The sequence below is a fragment of the Nannospalax galili genome, unplaced genomic scaffold (assembly GCF_000622305.1).
Source record: "Nannospalax galili isolate Female #2095 unplaced genomic scaffold, S.galili_v1.0 scaffold308, whole genome shotgun sequence".
NCBI classification, from domain to species: domain Eukaryota; kingdom Metazoa; phylum Chordata; class Mammalia; order Rodentia; family Spalacidae; genus Nannospalax; species Nannospalax galili.
Window position 1 is genome coordinate 2407522 of NW_008359214.1, and position 17388 is coordinate 2424909.

Genomic DNA, 17388 nt, shown 5'->3' on the forward strand with positions numbered 1-17388 from the left:
GAGTCCAGATCCAGGGGCAGGCATCACCTTCAAAGGACCAATGACCTACTTCCTCCAGCTAGGCCCTAACTCCTGAGGGCTCCCCAGCCTCTCAGCATGCACTACTAGCTGGGGGAACAAGCGTTCAACAACAGTATAAAACTTATTAGAGCATGGACATGTTCTAAGTGCACATTTCAGCATACTAAGTACATCCACACCCTTGTAGTGACATCACCACCATCCAACCACCAGACCTTGTCCTCTTTCCTAACTCAAAGTCTGTCTCCAAAAACCCATTCTGTATTGCCACCCTCTAAAGGTCCCACCTCTTCCCAGCAGCACCACAGGCTGGCCACCATGCTTTTAATGCAAGGGCCTTGGAGGACACTCCAGATCTAACCCACGGCAGGTGGGCTCATGCCTGCTCCCTGTCTTTTGTGGCAGGCTTACTTCACTTAGCACAGTGTCTTCAAGGGCTCATCCGTGCTGCAGTGGGTCCAAATTTCCTTTCCAGGCTTGAAGAAGACGCCACTGTATGCTCTACCACACTTCATCTTTCCATTCATCCACAGTGGCCACGGTTTCCCCTCACTGCTGACTATTGTGATTAGCGCTGCTATGAACATGGGTCTTTTAAACGAGCCGTTTTAGTCCCCTGCTTTCATTAATGCAATATTTTAAAAAGTAGAAGCTAGTGCAAATAAGTCCAGGGTCAACAAAGCATCCACATTTCAAAACAAGATGGGGTCAGTGTGAACCTGAGAGCCTGCAGCACAGGGGTGGATGGTGCTCACTTGGCTTGCTGTGATCCTGTTCTGCATCTCTTTAAATGCAATGTCCCCCTGTCCGTCCATGTCCTCCCTCCCCCAACCTGGCATGGTGGCCTGGAAGCCCCTTTTTTCCTGGGGTTCCAGCAGCTGAATTGGGGCAGCAGTTACTGAGTTTTCCTTTCCCTGGAGTTCTTTTGCTAAGTGACAAAGCAAGAGACACATGTCACCAACACCGCGTGCAGCAGTGCACTGCTGGAAGGCTGTCCTGGAAGCCCAGAGACACAGTATGTGCGTGTGTGTGCACGCGTGTGTGCAAGTGCACCTGCGCGTGCCCATGTACAAGTGTGCCCGTTGGCGCTCATGTGTGCAAGTGTGTGCGCACCCATGCGCAGTCCGCGGTGTGGACTTGCTGCTGTCATGCCGCTGACCAGCAGATGGCGAGAGTGCAGCGGGAAAGTCGGGGCTGCAGGCGCCTTGAGCCGGGAGGGAGGAAGGAAAAGGAGGGAAAGCCGGAGCTTGGGCTGGAGTGGTCACAACAAAGACGGGTAGCTGGGCGGCTTTCACCGGACATCCAGGGCCAGCGCTGGCGAAGGGGTTCTGCTCCGGGCTTGCAGACCTCTGTGAAAAACCTTCCAGAAAAGCTCTCTACACTCCTCTCACACGCGATGGAGCTCGAGTATACGAATGGGGAGGACACAGCTCAGCCATAGCCCAGAGAGGAGAGCCTGTGATGGTTCTGAACTCCCAGAGCTGACCCGGCTTTGCCTTGATTCACTGTGCTCTTGGAACTCACAGCTCCCTTTGAGCTGCTATTTCCTCACCCCCGAGGGGATGGAGCTCCACCACCGGGTCTGACAGTATGGCCAAGGTGTCTGGAGCAGCTCTTAGGTGTACTCCCCCACCCTCACACTGGCTTCGCCATCACTCCCTCAAGCCTCACCCTGAAATTTCACTATGTTGTGATGGTGTTGAGCCTGGGATCTGTGAGAGATGCTTGGGTTCTGGGGTCTCTGCCTCCCTGGATTGTTAAAGTCCATTGCCTACTGGGAGAGTGGGTGCTTCCATCTCCAGCCCTGGGTGGTGCAGCCAGGGATCCTTCCTAAATGCAGGGTTGAGCTCTGGGATCTGTCTCCAGCGCTGCGAGCAGTGGAGGGAGCTCTAAGATCAGTTCCCCAGGCTGCGGAGATGTTCTGTGGTGGTAGCAGGAAGCAGTCTAAGAGTCCTCCCTCCGTGTTTTCTTGCCTATGACAAGGGATCAGCATCACCTTTGTTCAGACAAGGAGCCTACAAGTGAGGTCAGAGGAATTAAGTGGCCAAGGTCACACAGTGGGACTCAAACTCAAGGCTTTGTCCTATGGTACAAGCAGCAGAGTGAGAGTTCTCAAGTGGTGGAAGGTACCAGACATAGATGGGGAAACCAGGACTCCTTGGCAGAGCCCGCACTGGCTCCGTGGTGTCTCTTTACAAAGCTGGAGTAAAGGTAGGTTTGTTGAAGTACCCTCAAAGCAAACAGGTTTAGGGGTTGAGGCCTAGAAGCTGACCCAGGGAACCTAGGAACATCTGATAATGGCACTTCTGTCCACCTTGGCTGGCTAAAGGCAAGGCTTGTAGCAGCCTGTGCAGTGAGCAGGCTCTGCCTCTCTCCTGCCACAATGCCTAAATCTAATAAGTTAATCTAGACTCCTAGAAACAAGATTAAATTTTCAAATAAAGGCAAGCTCTGACAGCTAAGGCATAAATCTTTTATTTAAAATAGAGACAAAGTCATTCAAATGCAATCAGCAATAACAGATGCAGACAGAAACTGATTCTGATAGAACAGGCACAGGATTAGGTCCCTCTTGGTGACATATCAGAGGGTGACCTGAAGGACAGGCTGTGAGTGTCAGCAAACAGTGGGACCTCTGCATCTGTTTCCATGTTGGCTGTTGACTCAGTGTGGTGCCCTCACTGTCCCCTGAGAGTTGCAAGAAATGATGGTGTAGGTGGGAGGAGTCATGGTCCCATGCTGCCATTTCAGCTACCACAAGATGGGGCAGCACCTTCTGGAGGTTTCCAGAGCAGCAGCAAAACCCCGTGGGAGAAGCAGGGGAGGACAAGAGAAGTAAAGTACAGCTCTGAACCCTGAAGGCAACAGTGACCTTCATCTCCCCAACCATGGGAGGGCACTTCTGTTTCCCAGACACTGCTCAGTCCCCTCTCGGTTTCAGTTCATCTTCTCAGCAAATTCCTATACAGGAAGGCAGGGGCTCAGAAGGGGCAGGCATGCTGCCTAAGGCCGAACAGCTTGTGAGCAGCAGAGATTCTGCCCGAGGCATGCAGGCTCTAACACCCCTCTGTCTGGCGCTCCTTGGCTCCCAGACACCCTGAGATGCCACCAGCTTTGTGAAAAATACTGACACCTTTTTTTGTTCTAGTTCAGGCAAAGAGAATGCTTTCTGTATCACCTACTCTGGAAACTCTTAGATGCTTGTTGTCCAACCTCTTCACAGTAGCACAAACTCAGCTGTCACCACCAGCATAAGGCCCTGAGGGCCACAGTTCCCAGGAGGATGGTTCATAAATTCTTGTCCTGGGAAATATTTCATAGGACGTTGCAAACAAAACAATAGTGCTTTTTAAGATAAAGGTGAGGACTACTACCTACTGTAATCTGCCCGCTTCTAAACGAAACCAAAAACCACATCAGAATATTAAAGGCTCTTAGAAGTCCTGAAGAAAAGGACCCTGTCTAACTGTTTAACCCAGCATCTCCCCAACTCATCTGAACACGGAATGCTTTTGTTTTCTTCTTGGATATGCTATCCTGTCAGTCTGTTTTGATTTGATATGGTCAGTCCTCCAAAGGCTCATGTAGTGGAAACTTGGTCCTCAGTGGGGGGGGGTCTTAAGAAGTGGGGGACCTTTAAGAGATGGGGCCTGGGAGGAGTTGCTGGGTCTTTGATGTGTTGCTTTCAGAAGGGATTAAGGTAGTGCTGGTGAGACCCAGTTTCTTCTTGTGAGAGCAAGCTGTTTTAAGAGAGCTGGCCTTTCCCCAGCCTACCTTCTTACTGTGTTGTGTGCACTCTCCCCGTGCTTACTTGTCATGAGGTCACCTGCATATGCATGGGCCATCTGCATATGTTATGAGGCCAAGGGGGCCTTGCCAGAGTCGGCACTTTGCTCAAAAACCCATGAGTTAAACAAACCTCTTTTCTTAAAAAAGTAGCCTGCCTCAGGTATTTCCTTAAAGGAATAAAAACTGTTGCAGTCTGTGTGCCATGGAGCCCATTTTGGGAAAGGTTGGCAAAGCTATCATCTCAAGTTGGCCCAGAGCTTTGAGCTTCTCCAGTATGCAAACTAGTACATGGGATTCCACCATTAAGTACTTGAAGTAATTATCTGGATGCTGTGAAGTCACAATTGGTACTACTGCCCCTCGGTCTCTAAGGAGGAGCCTCCTCGGGTAATTTGTTGAAGGCTGTCAAGCTCACATATATGACCTCCATGTACCCAGAATACTGAATTCAGATTTCAGGGACCATGGGTCTTTGAGGTCAGATGTGAACCCTTGCTTTAACTTGCTATCAGCTAAGATACTTGGGGCAGTTGGAGGCATGCTCTAGCCTTGGGGAGGAGTAAACATGTTGAGGGGAAGGCTACTGATGGAGTCTGTGTACAGGGCCAGACACACTCTGGGTCTATGATGGCAGCCTTGAGTTGTGCTGTCACGTGATCAGTGACAGCAGAAGGCACCCAGGAGCTAGGTGAGGAGAGGTCCCTCTGCTTCCACAGCTCCACAGAGAGCCCTAAGCCTCACAGCTCTCTGGCCTGCTCACAGTTGGCACGTGGGACTGCTGTTGCAAAGGCATTGTTGAGGCTTCCTGGCACCAGTCTGCCCCTTCCAGTGGACAGCAGCCTAGTGGCTCTTGAGGAGCCATGCATATACACTAGCTTATGTGCATTGTGTGGAACAGGCCTCTTTCAGATTCAGGGTTGCCATGACCCAGGCCCAGACTACTTGAAGACACCATTTTCTTGGACACATGACTGACTCGGGGATCTATGCCAGGACACTTAGTGCCAAAGGGATATACCAAAAGGATATACCATAGGATGTTTATGCAGAGGAAAAAGTCTTATCTTGGAGCCATTGATGAAAAGTTAGACCTGGAGCTGCTGGCAGTCACCTTGAGCCATGAGGAGAGCCTGCCTGAGATAGAGTCTCTGAGGAGGTTGTGAGGGATGCACAGATTTGGTGTCCCTGGGAGGCTGTTGAAGTCTGAGTTAAGCTCTGACCCAGTCTTTTACTCACATGAGCCGGACCTTTCTACCTTGCTGAAGCTGTGCGCCCCTTCTGTGACACCAGGTTGCATTCTGGAGAAGCAGGAAGCTCTGAGCCAACTTGAGACGAAAGCCTTGTCAATCTTTCCCAAAGTGGGCTCCTTGTGGGGAGTCGTGCGTGAGGCTGCACACATGAGGAAAAACACCTATTGGCTATGCACTGAGCTTCGTGGCTTTGCCTACTCCTGTTCTTTCCTTTAGAGTGGATTTTTATGGATTTTAGATCATTTTCCCTTCTATCAATTCATTCACACCGTACACGAACTCTGGGTGGCAGTCTGGGAACAGCATCATAAAATACTGGTCCTATCTTACGCAGCTGGTGGGAGGATGATCCCAGTGTGATGGAGGAGGAAGAGGCTCATCCTTCTTCCAGCCCCGTTTTCTTTGCAGAGACAGCATCCACTCCCACCCTCTTTGCCACATTCAGCGCGCCCAGCCTGCCTCTGTCCGAGGTTCTGAACCCAGTTGTACTGGTTTTACTTCTGTTTCCTTTGTGACTCTTTTAACCTCTCTTAATACTGATTTTTTATCTGTAAAAGGGAAAATGATGCCTTCCTCATGGAACTGCTGTGACAACAAAATAATAAAGAGAAACTACTGGTGTGACTGGTGTTTTTGCATCTCCCCTCCTGCCTTTTTCACAGGGAACCTCTTCTAGAACCCTCTTCAGCTCCCATTTAGTAGATAAACTGACAACTTCACGCTCAGCTACAATGCTGACTCTAGGAGCCAGACTCTCATTCATGGTGGTTTAAGGGAGTTAAGAGAAAAAGCAAACAGACTCTACAGAGGTTATCCTTCACAATTCTAGCCCCCACAGGCAACAGGAGGCTACAGAATATTCTGAGTTTCAGAAAAATGAAGCTTGAGAAAAAGCGTAATTTCTGTCCCATGTTTCTTCTCCGTAGGGGGTGGGAGCTTGGTGGTTCCAAGCCCTGTAGAATAAAGTCATTGTTTTGCTTTCTCATCATCCATTGGTCCTCATCTTTGTAAAGATGTAAACCCACTGTACTTTAAAAAAAAATTCACTGAGAATTTGATACATGCATATAAGGTGTTTTGATCAAATCCATGCCCAATCCCTCCCCTCCAACTCCTCCCATATCTCCCCTTCATATTTTTCTGATAACTTCATGTACTCTTTTTTTCTTTCAATTATTTATTTTAAGGGGCTTTTGGATACTCTAACATTCCCCCCTCTGAAAAGGTAACCATAAAATCTTTTAAAGATTAGATAAAAGCTCCCAAATACTTTCAACATTTTGGGCCTTTGGAATAGAGTATGATGCTGGGAGGCCCAAGTACATTTTGACTTTTAGCCAAGAAATTGGCTACTTTTCTTTGGGGTCTTCTTAACCTAACTGCCTAGCCAATTCCTACCTTCTATTGCTATCACACCATCCTCTGAAGAGGTTACCCAAATTGCTAATAGGGAATAGGGACATAGACTGCTCTGGTTTCTTCCATGCTGAACAAGAACACAGGGTGAGGCAATTGAAGTACCTCGTCATTGGGTCTATCTAAAAGACTCCCAAATTCCATAACTCTTATCTCTAAGGGGAAAAGAATGTCCTTGAATGATGACTACGAGATGTAAAGGTGAAGTAAAGGCAAGAGTAATTAGCATTATAAGTTCTAGACAGGGAACTAGAAAAAAGTCAGAACTTGGCAATTTTCAAATATTCATATGAGAGTCCATTGGAATTTCTTGATAAGTGCTTCCAAAAGCATCCCTCTATTGGGTTCCTCCTCATATTTCTTTTGTTCTTCCAAGCTGGATTCTAGAGTAATGGATTTAGGATTTGCTTCCAGGTATTCTGATAGCTGTTGGGGTGGTTAGAAACCAGTGTCAGTTCCCTCTCAAAGGCTTCTAGATAGGGGGAGAAAACAAATTTATCCATCATTTTAGAACAATAGCTGGTTGTCTTCCTTAGCTACACATGTGAACTACAGTATTGGAGACCAAGATTTGAAGTCTTATATCTGAAGTGCACTTTCTGGTTAGGAACAAAATCATCAGTGAGAAATAATTGTCTAAATAACTTTTTATATTGAGTTAAGCCTATTGTCTGGGAAGTGTAATCCCTTGAACTCTTAAAGATATATATTGATGACTTTACTCTTTGGTTATACTTTCCTTTAGGGTGTTTAAGACACAGTTGACCCAAATAAATCAATTTATTTTTACACGTAAGGTCAATTGAGGATCTGTTCCTCAGGGGTCACACGGGCTTGGGAAGAGCTCATGGCTCCTTTCTTTCACCAGATCCATCTATTTGAAGGTAAGTTAAATGTCCTGCTCAACCATGTCTGGCTTCAGTTGGAAGCATGAATGAGATGTTTTCTCTGAGTTGACCCTCCTCTTTGTGGACTGGACACTGGTTCAAGTTTTTCTCATGGGGTCTCCATGTCCTCCCTGAACAAGAGGACAAGTGACACAACACACTTACAGAACATTTTGAGAGATGTTCCATAGTACCCTGGAACTTAGTCAACCTTTGAGGGAAAGGGGCAAAAACTGTTCTTTATGTACCTCTGACCACATTAGTATAGGCCTCAAACTATGGCTGTTAAAAATCCAATAAGGTTAGTTCCACCAGTCTGGCACTTTTAATTTTCCTGTGCTATGTAGATAAAGCTTGGGCAAAGACCAAACATTCTCAGATAAACCTTGTCTAGACATGTATTACATTCTTTGATCTGTTTGTATATATAATTTGTCAGCAGGTTGTTGGCCTAATATGGTTCCCTCTGGTTTTCTAAAGCTACCTAAGCGTTATTTATCTCTCACATTGTCTAACCCTTCCACCATGGTTTACCCATTTAAGGTACCACCATTTTCCCGATTTCTCCCTTAATAATACCCTTCTCCTATGGTCCCACCTCTCTTGAGCTCCTTCTTTCCCTTTATCCCCAAGGTTCCTTGTATAACCTTCCCTCCCCCCTCCCCTTAAAATAACCCCATTTGTATCCATATCTCCCTTCTTGTCAAGCCAATGATTGATTAAAGTTTTACTGGGAAACCAATGAGTTTATTGAGCTTACTTACTGAGATAACTGAGGGGTTGCTGAGGTGTATGTATGACCTGAGTGTATGCACACTGGAAAGCCTTCACCGAACATGGGTCATGCCTTTTCTTCCTAGCCTTCCCCAGATTGTATACTTTAGGCCTCTCCAAATCCAGGAGGCCATGTGTGATTAGGGCCAAATTGCATACAGTTGGCTTGGAAGAGTGGCTGGAAAATCCAGTGAGGGTCCAATGACTCTGTTGGCCCTCTTTTAATGAATTAGCACAACCATCAACAAGCCCAATTGTGTCAATGTTTAGCCATCAGGCTCAGTTGAAGTCGTAATGATGATAGTTATTACAAGCAGAAGGGACAGCTGTATAGCATCATCTTATTAAATCGACCTGAAATTTAAAAGGATTTGGTGCTAGGATCCACATATGAGGGAGAACATATGTCATTTGTTTTTCTCAGTCAGTTAGTATAACAATTTCTAGATCCATCCATTTACCTGCAAATTTCATTCTTTCATCATTCTTTACTGCTGAATAGAACTCCATTGTATAAAAATACCACATTTTTGTTCATCACTCATCAGCTGAGGGCCATTTAGGTTGCTTCCATCTTTTAGCTATTGTGAAAAGAGCCTCAACAAACATGGTTGTACAAGTGTCTCTACAATAGGATGAGACCTTTGGGTATATGTCAAGGAGTGGTATAACCAGGTCACATGGTAGGGTCATTTTTAGTTTTAGAAGAGGTCTCCACACTGTTTTCCATAGAGGCTGCACGAGTTTGCAATCCCACCAGCAGTGAATGAGTGTTCCCCTTTCTCCACATCCTTGCCAGCATTTGGTAAATTTTGTTCTCTTGATCCTAGCCCATCTGATTGGGGTAGGGTGATACCTTAGGGTGGTTCTAATTTGCATTTCCCTAATTACTAACAATGTTGAACACTTTTTGAGATGTTTCTCAGCCATTTTTATTTCTTCCTTTGAGAACTCTCTGTTTAGATCTTTAGCCCATCTTTTCATTGGGTCATTTGGTTTCTCGATTCTTTCTTCTTTGTGTTCTTTATCTATTCTGGATGTTAAACTTCTGTCAGATGTATCACTGTTGAAGTTTTTTCCCATTCTGTGGGTTTTCTCTTCACTTTTTTGATTGTTTATTTTGCTGTACAGAAGCATTTTAGTTTAATGAGGTCCCACTAGTTGATTGCTGGCCTTAATTCCTGAGCATATATCTTCTAAGTTACTGCCAATATTTTCTTCTAATAGTTTCAGGGTTTCCAGTTTGACATTGAGGTCTTTGATCCATATGGAGTTGACTTTTGTGCAAGGTGAAAGTTAAGGATATAATTTTATTCTTCTACAGGTGTAGATCCAGTTTTGCCAGTACCATTTGTTGAAGATGCTGTCTTCCTCCATTGTGTGTTCTTAGCAACTTTGTCAAATATCGGGTGGCTGAAATTGAGTATACTTGGGTTTGGATCTTCAATGATGTTCCACTGATTCATGCATCTGTTTTTGTGCCAGTACTATGTTGTTTTTATGTCTATAGCTCTGTAGTATACTTTTAAATCTGGTATACTAATCTCCCCAGTATTGCTCTTTGTGCTCAGGGTTGCTTTGTCTATCCAGGTCTTTTGTGCTTCCAGGTCTTTTGTGGTTCTTTCTAATTCAGTGAAGTATGTCATGGGGATTTTGATTGAGATTGCATTGAATCTATATATTGCTTATGGTAGAATGGTCATTTTCACAATATTAATTCTTCCAATCCATGAGCATGGCATGTCCTTCAATCTCCTGGTGTCTTCCTCAATCTCGTTCTTTAAAAATTTTAAATTTTCATTCTAGAGATCTTTGGTGTCTTTGGTCAGATTTATTCCAATATATTTTGTGTTTTGGCAGCAATTGTGAATGGGAGCATTTTCCTGTATTCTTTCTCCAATTGCTTATTATTGGTATATAGAAAGGCTACTGGTTTTTGTAGATTGATTTTATAACCTGCTACTGTAATGAAAATGTTGATCTGTCCTAGGAGTTTTCTGGTGGAACTTCTGGGATCTCTTAGGTACAGTATCATATCATCTGCAAACAGTGATAGTTTAACCTCTTCTTTTCCAATTATTACTCCTTTAATTCCCCTCTCCTGTCTTATGGCTCTAGAATAGTTTCAAGCACTACCTTGAAAAGGAGTGGAGATAGTGGATGTCCTTGTCTGGTTCCTGATTTTAATAGGAATGCTTCCAGTTTTTCTCCATTTAGAATGATGTTGGCTGTGGGCTTGTTGTATATAGCTTTAATAATGTTGAGGTAAGTTCCCTCCAGTCCAATTCCCTCTAGGACTTTGAACATAAATGTATGCCGAATTTTGTCAAAGGCGTTTTTGCATCTATGAGGATGACAATGTGGTTTTTGTTTTCTGAGTCCATAGTGTATCTTTTCTTATTAACTTGTTATTATCAGGACATATTACACCACCAGCAAAACAAGTATTCTCCAAGCAGTTGCCTCCATGGAAATATACAAATTCAGTAACAAAGAATTGAAAATAGTTATTTTAAGGAAGTCAAATAAATATCAAGAAAATATGGAAAATTACCAAATTAATGAAAAAAGAAAAACAATCACTGAGCAAAATAAAACAATATCAGATTTTGAAATTATCAAAGAATGCAATACAGAAACTGTGAAGATATTGGGGGCTGGAGAGTTATCTCAGTGGTTAAGAGCATGGACTGCTCTTTCAGAGGACTCGGGTTTAAGTCCCAACACCAATATGTTGGCTAATAACCATCTGTAATTCCAGTTCAAGGAGGTCCAGTGCCCTCTTCTGACCTCCATGGACATTGTATAACATGGGTACACTTACACACATGAAGACAATACATTCATACACATAAAAATGATAAATAAAATATATAAAAAAGAACTCTGGGGCTGGAGAAATTGTCCAGTTGTTAAGAACACTGACTGTTCTTGTAGAAGACCTGGGTATGAATCCCAACACCCACATAGAAGCTAACAACTGTTGATAATGCCATTACCAAGGGATCTGACAGCCTCTTCTGTCTTCCATGGGCATTGCACAACACAGGTGCACTTACCTACATGAAGAAAATACATGCATACACATAAAATAAAAATAAATAAAATATTAGTTAAAAAAACTCTGAAAGTACACATACAATAAATAAAAATGGAAGATTTAACAGAGGTCATCCACAGATTTAGCCAAACAGAAACATTTTGAACTCAAATCGAAGTTATTTGAAAATATATAGCCAAAGGAGAAAAAGAATGAGAAGAAATTTAGAAACTCACGTAATTTATCAGACAGCATTCAAAGATTAAATATTGGAGTAATTGAAACACAAGGAGACAAGAACAGTAAAAGTGTGTACAGAGAAGGGTTTTAAAAAGTCATAGCAGCACAATTTCCAGATCTTGGAAGATATAAATATAAAGGTAGAGAAAAATCATGTCACCAATGATAACAATGCAAACAAGCATACAAGAGTATCTGAAACATAACTACCAAAATTCATAGGCATATTCAGAAATGGAGTGATATTGTCCCAGACAATAAAAGCTGAAAAATCTAATCACCACCAAGCTTATTAGAAATGTGTTATAAGAAATGTTAAGATTCTTCAAGCTAAAAACAATACAAAGCAAAAGAGAGAAGCATGCTAATAACACAAAAATGCATGAATATACAAAGCTCACTGCTAAAAGTACACAAATCTTTAAAAAATCGTGTTTATTATTGAGAAATGGCTCAGCAATTATGAGCACTGGCTGTGCTTACAGAAGATCTGGGTGTGGTTCCCAGTACCTACATGACAGCTAACAATCATTTCTAGCTCCAGCTCTAGGGGGATCAGATGCCCTTTCTGGCCTAAGGGGGAATGGAACAGGTATACTTACATACATACATACATATATACATATATATATCTATATATATGTATATATGTATATGTAAACCTCATAGTAATGACAGATCAGAAATTTTTAGTAAATTATGAGAAGTCAGTGATCAGAGCACATCAGTTGAGAGAAATCACCTAATAATAAAGAAATACAGCAAATGAGGAAAGACAAGTGGAGCAGCACAGGCTACAGAAAACAGTTTTTAAATGGTCAGTAATTTACTCTCAATAATTACCTTAAAAATAGACAAGTTCTTCAATAAAAAAAGAAGACTAGATACATTGGTTTCAAGACAAAAATTCACAATAAGCAACTGTAAACAGCCAACAGGAAACTCACTCTTTCTTTAAGAAAACAGTCTTTAAAGGCATTGACAGAGGTTACTTCCATGCTAATTGAAACCAGAGAAAAGGTGGGATGCTTCCAAATATATCATAAAAAAATAATTCAAGGCATAAATTGTAAAATGTGGCAACATTATTTATATTATTATGAAGGAATCAAATCATCAAGCATATAAAAAATTATAAAGGTATATGTGCCCAACATTTAAGCATCCAAGTATATATGCTTAATATGATTTTCAGCAGATTGAAATTGTCTCTATATTTCTCATTCTTTTGAGAACTGTTGAGAAAACTAATTTGTTTGACCTAACAACCACTGAGCTACTGTCTCCATTAAAATTTATGATGACACATTTTCTCTATAAAAATTGAGCTCCATCAATTGCTCAATGAAGGGCATGCTCTATACATAGGCTCTTGGGCTAAATAAACATGAATAGGACCACATCCTAGGTAAAACTCAGCCTCCGGACTTGACATATTTTTGTTTAAAAGTTAGATATGGAGGGGTAAAGAAGAAAGAAGGGTGGATATGATTGCAGAACATTACCAAGAGATAAGGTAGTCCTGAGCATCCATTATCCTTTGCTTACTGGGCATATGACAATTTGCCTACATAATTTGATAAGTTTTGAAGTAGTGAGTATTTAAATTCAGTGTTTATTTTCCTCCACACCTAATTGATATAATAATAATGGCCAAAAAAAATATAGCAAGGGAAGACATAAAGTGTCTGCCCACATATTCTATTAAGTACTATAGATGATTTGTAACAAATTCTAGAGAATAAGAATCTAATACCCAGGGCTGGAGAGATGGCTCAGCAGTTAAGAACACTGGCTGTTCTTGCAGAAGACATGGGTTCAAATCCAAGCACCCACAGGGCAGCTAACAACTGTCTGTAACTCTAGTTCCAGGGGATCCAACAGCCTCTTCTGTCCTCTGTGGGCATTGCACAACACGGGTGCACTTACCTACATTCAGACAATATATACATACACATAAAAATAAAATATTTTTAAAAAAGAATCTAACTTTCATCTAATTGTACAAGATGCTTGTATAAGATACATAAGGTTTTGAAAAAAATTTTCTCATTTAATCCTGGGTACATACTCTATGGTTTAGAATTAATGGAGCCAGTAGTCTCAGTCATTCTTAACATCACAAGCTCCCTAAGATAGAGGTGTTCACTGGGCTACACTGAAAACCATACATACTATCTCTGGGACTAAGCGCAATTGTTCAGATATATGAACCCTTGGAATATTTGGTGTGTATATATGTTTGTGTATATGTTTGTTGATAATCAATGGTAGTTTGGGTTTACTTTCACTTTCTAATAATATAATGGCTTATAGATAATCCTATCATTGAGGTGCCTTAGCACTATAAGTGTTTACTATTACTTGGAAACTATTGGAAAATAATTGAAAAGAGAGAGTGCTATTGTTTGAATATGGTTTGTAGCCTTTAAAACACCTATTGCATTTTGGTCTCCCATGTTATGATATTGAGTGATGTTGAGTTTTTAGAAGACTTTGATTCAAAAGGCATTCACTTTATGAAGGGATTAAAACTCTTGAGGGGTCAGATTACTTAGAACACGAATAGATTGTTATAAAGCAAGCTCACACCTCATGCTCTGACTTCTTTGTAGGCACCTGCTCACCATGATCCAGCCCTCATGACACGTAGCTTCCTGAAAGCACCTGCTCACCATGATCCAGCCCTCATTACATGTAGCTTCCTGAACTTGGACTTCGCCTACAGAATCATGAGCCAAAATAAATCTTTTTTCTCATAAAGTACCCAGTCTCAGGCATTCTGCTATAAGACTATTAAATAGGCCAAGTCAGGGAGAAGGAGAAATAGAAAGAACTAATTAGCAGTTTCAAAGTAACCAGCCAGACTTTCATGACACGAAATTTAAGAAACAGAAACTGAACAAGAAAGAAATTTCAAGGCTTAGAAAATAGCTACCATTTTAGAAGAAGGAAAACCAGAGTGAACCCAAAGCTCCTTTCAAACTCTAGTTAACCCCAGGGAAGTGGTAGGTGAAGTAAAGTCCCTGGCCTCCTACCAGGATTCTCTATGTGGAGTTAAATTTCCATATGAAAAGATTTTATATCATCCTTTGTGCTCTGACTTCAAGTTTTGGGTGAACACAGTCTTTATGTCATTCTTAATTTTAGCTGACATGATCTTGATGTAACTAACAGTCACTGTATTAGCAGAAACCTTGATTGAACTGTAAGTGATCATTTAGAGCTTTTTACTCCACAAGTTATAACTAATGCAGAAACTCCATGGTACGTGAGATCTTGATTTTAAATAGACTTTTCCTCAGAAAACTCTAGAATGAAAATGCCAATAGCAGCTTTAGAGTTACATGGTGGTACTATCAGTTGTATATTATTAATATTCAGTAAACTTTGATACCAAAGGGTGTTAAGATGTTACCTTTCTTGAATAATAATTATATTTAATTACTTTATCTTGTCCTGTGAGTCAAACATTGAAATAAAATATCTACTTTAAAACATTCTTAATGTCATTAAAATAATCAAAGTACTTTCATGTCATATAAAATAGATATTGGACTTGAAATAAATTATACACATATATAATATGTAATAGTGAAATCAGACTTTTTTGCATAGCTATACATTTTAAAACATTCTTGAAATAATAATTTTAATTATATCTTAATAAAAAGTATATTTTTAAAAATACTTACCAGGATAGCCACCTCCTCAGGACCTGAGTCTGGTAATTCCTATTACTAAAATTACTTTAGCAAACCTGGTTCAATTAGCATCATGCAGAGTTAAAAATCGATTTTGCACAACAAAATATTTTTAAGCACCACATAGTTTGTTGATCATTTTCCTTAAATATGTTTTTGCATGTATATGTTTTTTGATAGTAATCAATTAAATACCCTATATATCTGCATTTTAAAGCAATTCTTGACACTTTACTGCACTTATTTTCCCATCATCAACTTCTGAAAGCTTTCCAAATGGAAATAACTCTGTGATGCAGTATTTCATCAAATGTAGAAAATGTTTGTGTGTTTTTTCCTTAGTTTTACAGAGGCACAACAGGGTTTCTCTCTAATTAAGCGATGTAAAGAGGGTATTAATGAGTTCTAAGTGTTACACAGATGCTGTGTAACAAAGTGACCAGAATACAAGAAACCATAGAAATGATGGAAGGGAAACATCCAAGGACAATACTTGCTTAGACAAAAGAGGCTAAAAGCCACAGCCAGGAAAACAGATGAGCAGGCAGAGAAAGAAGCAAACGAACAATAATAAAGCACAGTTGCCAGGCGCATGCCTGGGATAATGGGGGCCAGCTGTATAGTTTGAAGACATGACAGGAGAATTTTACATAAAACTTCAAAACAGTCTCAAAATGATTGCTGAAGGCACAAAGATCAGAATGGATTCACTACCATCATTGACACCCAAAATAAACATTTAAGGAAGATGTACCACATAGAGAGTACTGGAATAGCCATGGTTTCAAAATGCACTCATCTCTACTTCACTCAACAAAAATATATGATCCCACCTAGCAAACTCTGATGAATTTCATTCTAAGTTAATAAGATCAGCAGCAAAGCAAAAACAACCCCAAAGTCAGATCAAAAGAACAGTAAAACCCAAAGTTTACAAGGAGTGATTATATTCATTTGAAAACACATTGGTAAAATTCCAGAAGAAATGACCTCTCCATTCTTACAAGTACATAAGAACTAACTGAATAAACCCTAGGTAGAGGAGGCACAGAGATTTCAAAATCATAAAAGAACAACAACAACAACAACAATAATAACAGTTTCCTCTTTCCAATTGCAAGTATTGTGATTAGACAGGCCAAACTCTAAGTATCTGAAAACCTTCGGAGAGTGATATTAATGGTATCTTCATTTTGTTGAGGAATACTTTTTTCTGTTTCCCAAACATCAAGTGATGAGTATTATAACATGCACTTGCATATACTTTATTATTTACTATTTGCAACAGCCCTTCTAGGTAGATATTTTCATCTTCATTTCACCAAATAAGCAGAGACTCAGAGAAATCAAATTATTTGCGCAAATGCACATAATAGTAATTTCCATAGCCAGATGTCCTCTGTTCTTTCTTTGGCATATTTAGCCCATAGCACACTGTTATGCCTTCCATTAATTAGTGTTTGTCATTCCAACTTTTGTTTATCATTCTTTCTGCTACTGAACTTTGAGATTCTTAAAAACATTCCTAATTCCTTCACAACACTGTACCTCCACATCAAGAGTTCATCTGGGGATCAGGTAACCTGGCTTTACTTACACAAGTTAAATTGTCAGACATTCCCAATCACATTCTTTGCACTTTATGACTTAACCCTTGAACTATCACTCTTCTTGCTAGATTTAACTGCATTCTTTTAATCAGCCAAGTTGTTTAGGCCTTTCCATTTGATTTTTCTAGAAAAGATGTGTTTCCACAATTACTTTCTCACAGATTGAAATATTTATTTTTATAGTTCTTACAATTAGCATCTGTACATGAACATCATTGTTCCATGCTCACTTTACTTTTATTGCCTTAATACCTCAAATGAAAAAGTTGAAAATATGGAAAGCTACTTCGGAGAAGGTTTTGGAATGTGACTTCAATCACTGCTTATACACAAGGAAATTCTTTAAAAGGTTCAACATGATAACATCACAAGGTGCATGTGAAGTGATTACCTCATTTGGGATTATCTGTGGAGAGCCATAGACTATTTTATAGCACTGTGTTATTCTGTAATCTTTAATGGTAAAATCCTGGTTATCAAGAACTGCTCTGTGAATAGCTGTGAATATCTAGCCTTTATTGATTTTATGACTATATCAAAGAAGCTGTTTCTCTCCAGGTACACTCTGCCTTGTGAGAACCATGCCCCCTCTCTTGAAATACTTCCATTTAGTGAACTGGAAGTTACTTACCACCATTCCCATCTCAATAAAATTAT

The 17388-nt window shown here is 40.8% G+C and overlaps 2 pseudogenes; one reads left to right on the plus strand and one right to left on the minus strand.

Annotated features, from left to right (window-relative positions):
• Positions 1-2160: 2160 nt before the first annotated feature.
• LOC103725617 overlaps positions 2161-17388 on the plus strand; it is a 33053-nt pseudogene continuing 17825 nt past the window's right edge.
• Positions 15106-15221, minus strand: LOC115068394 (annotated as a pseudogene).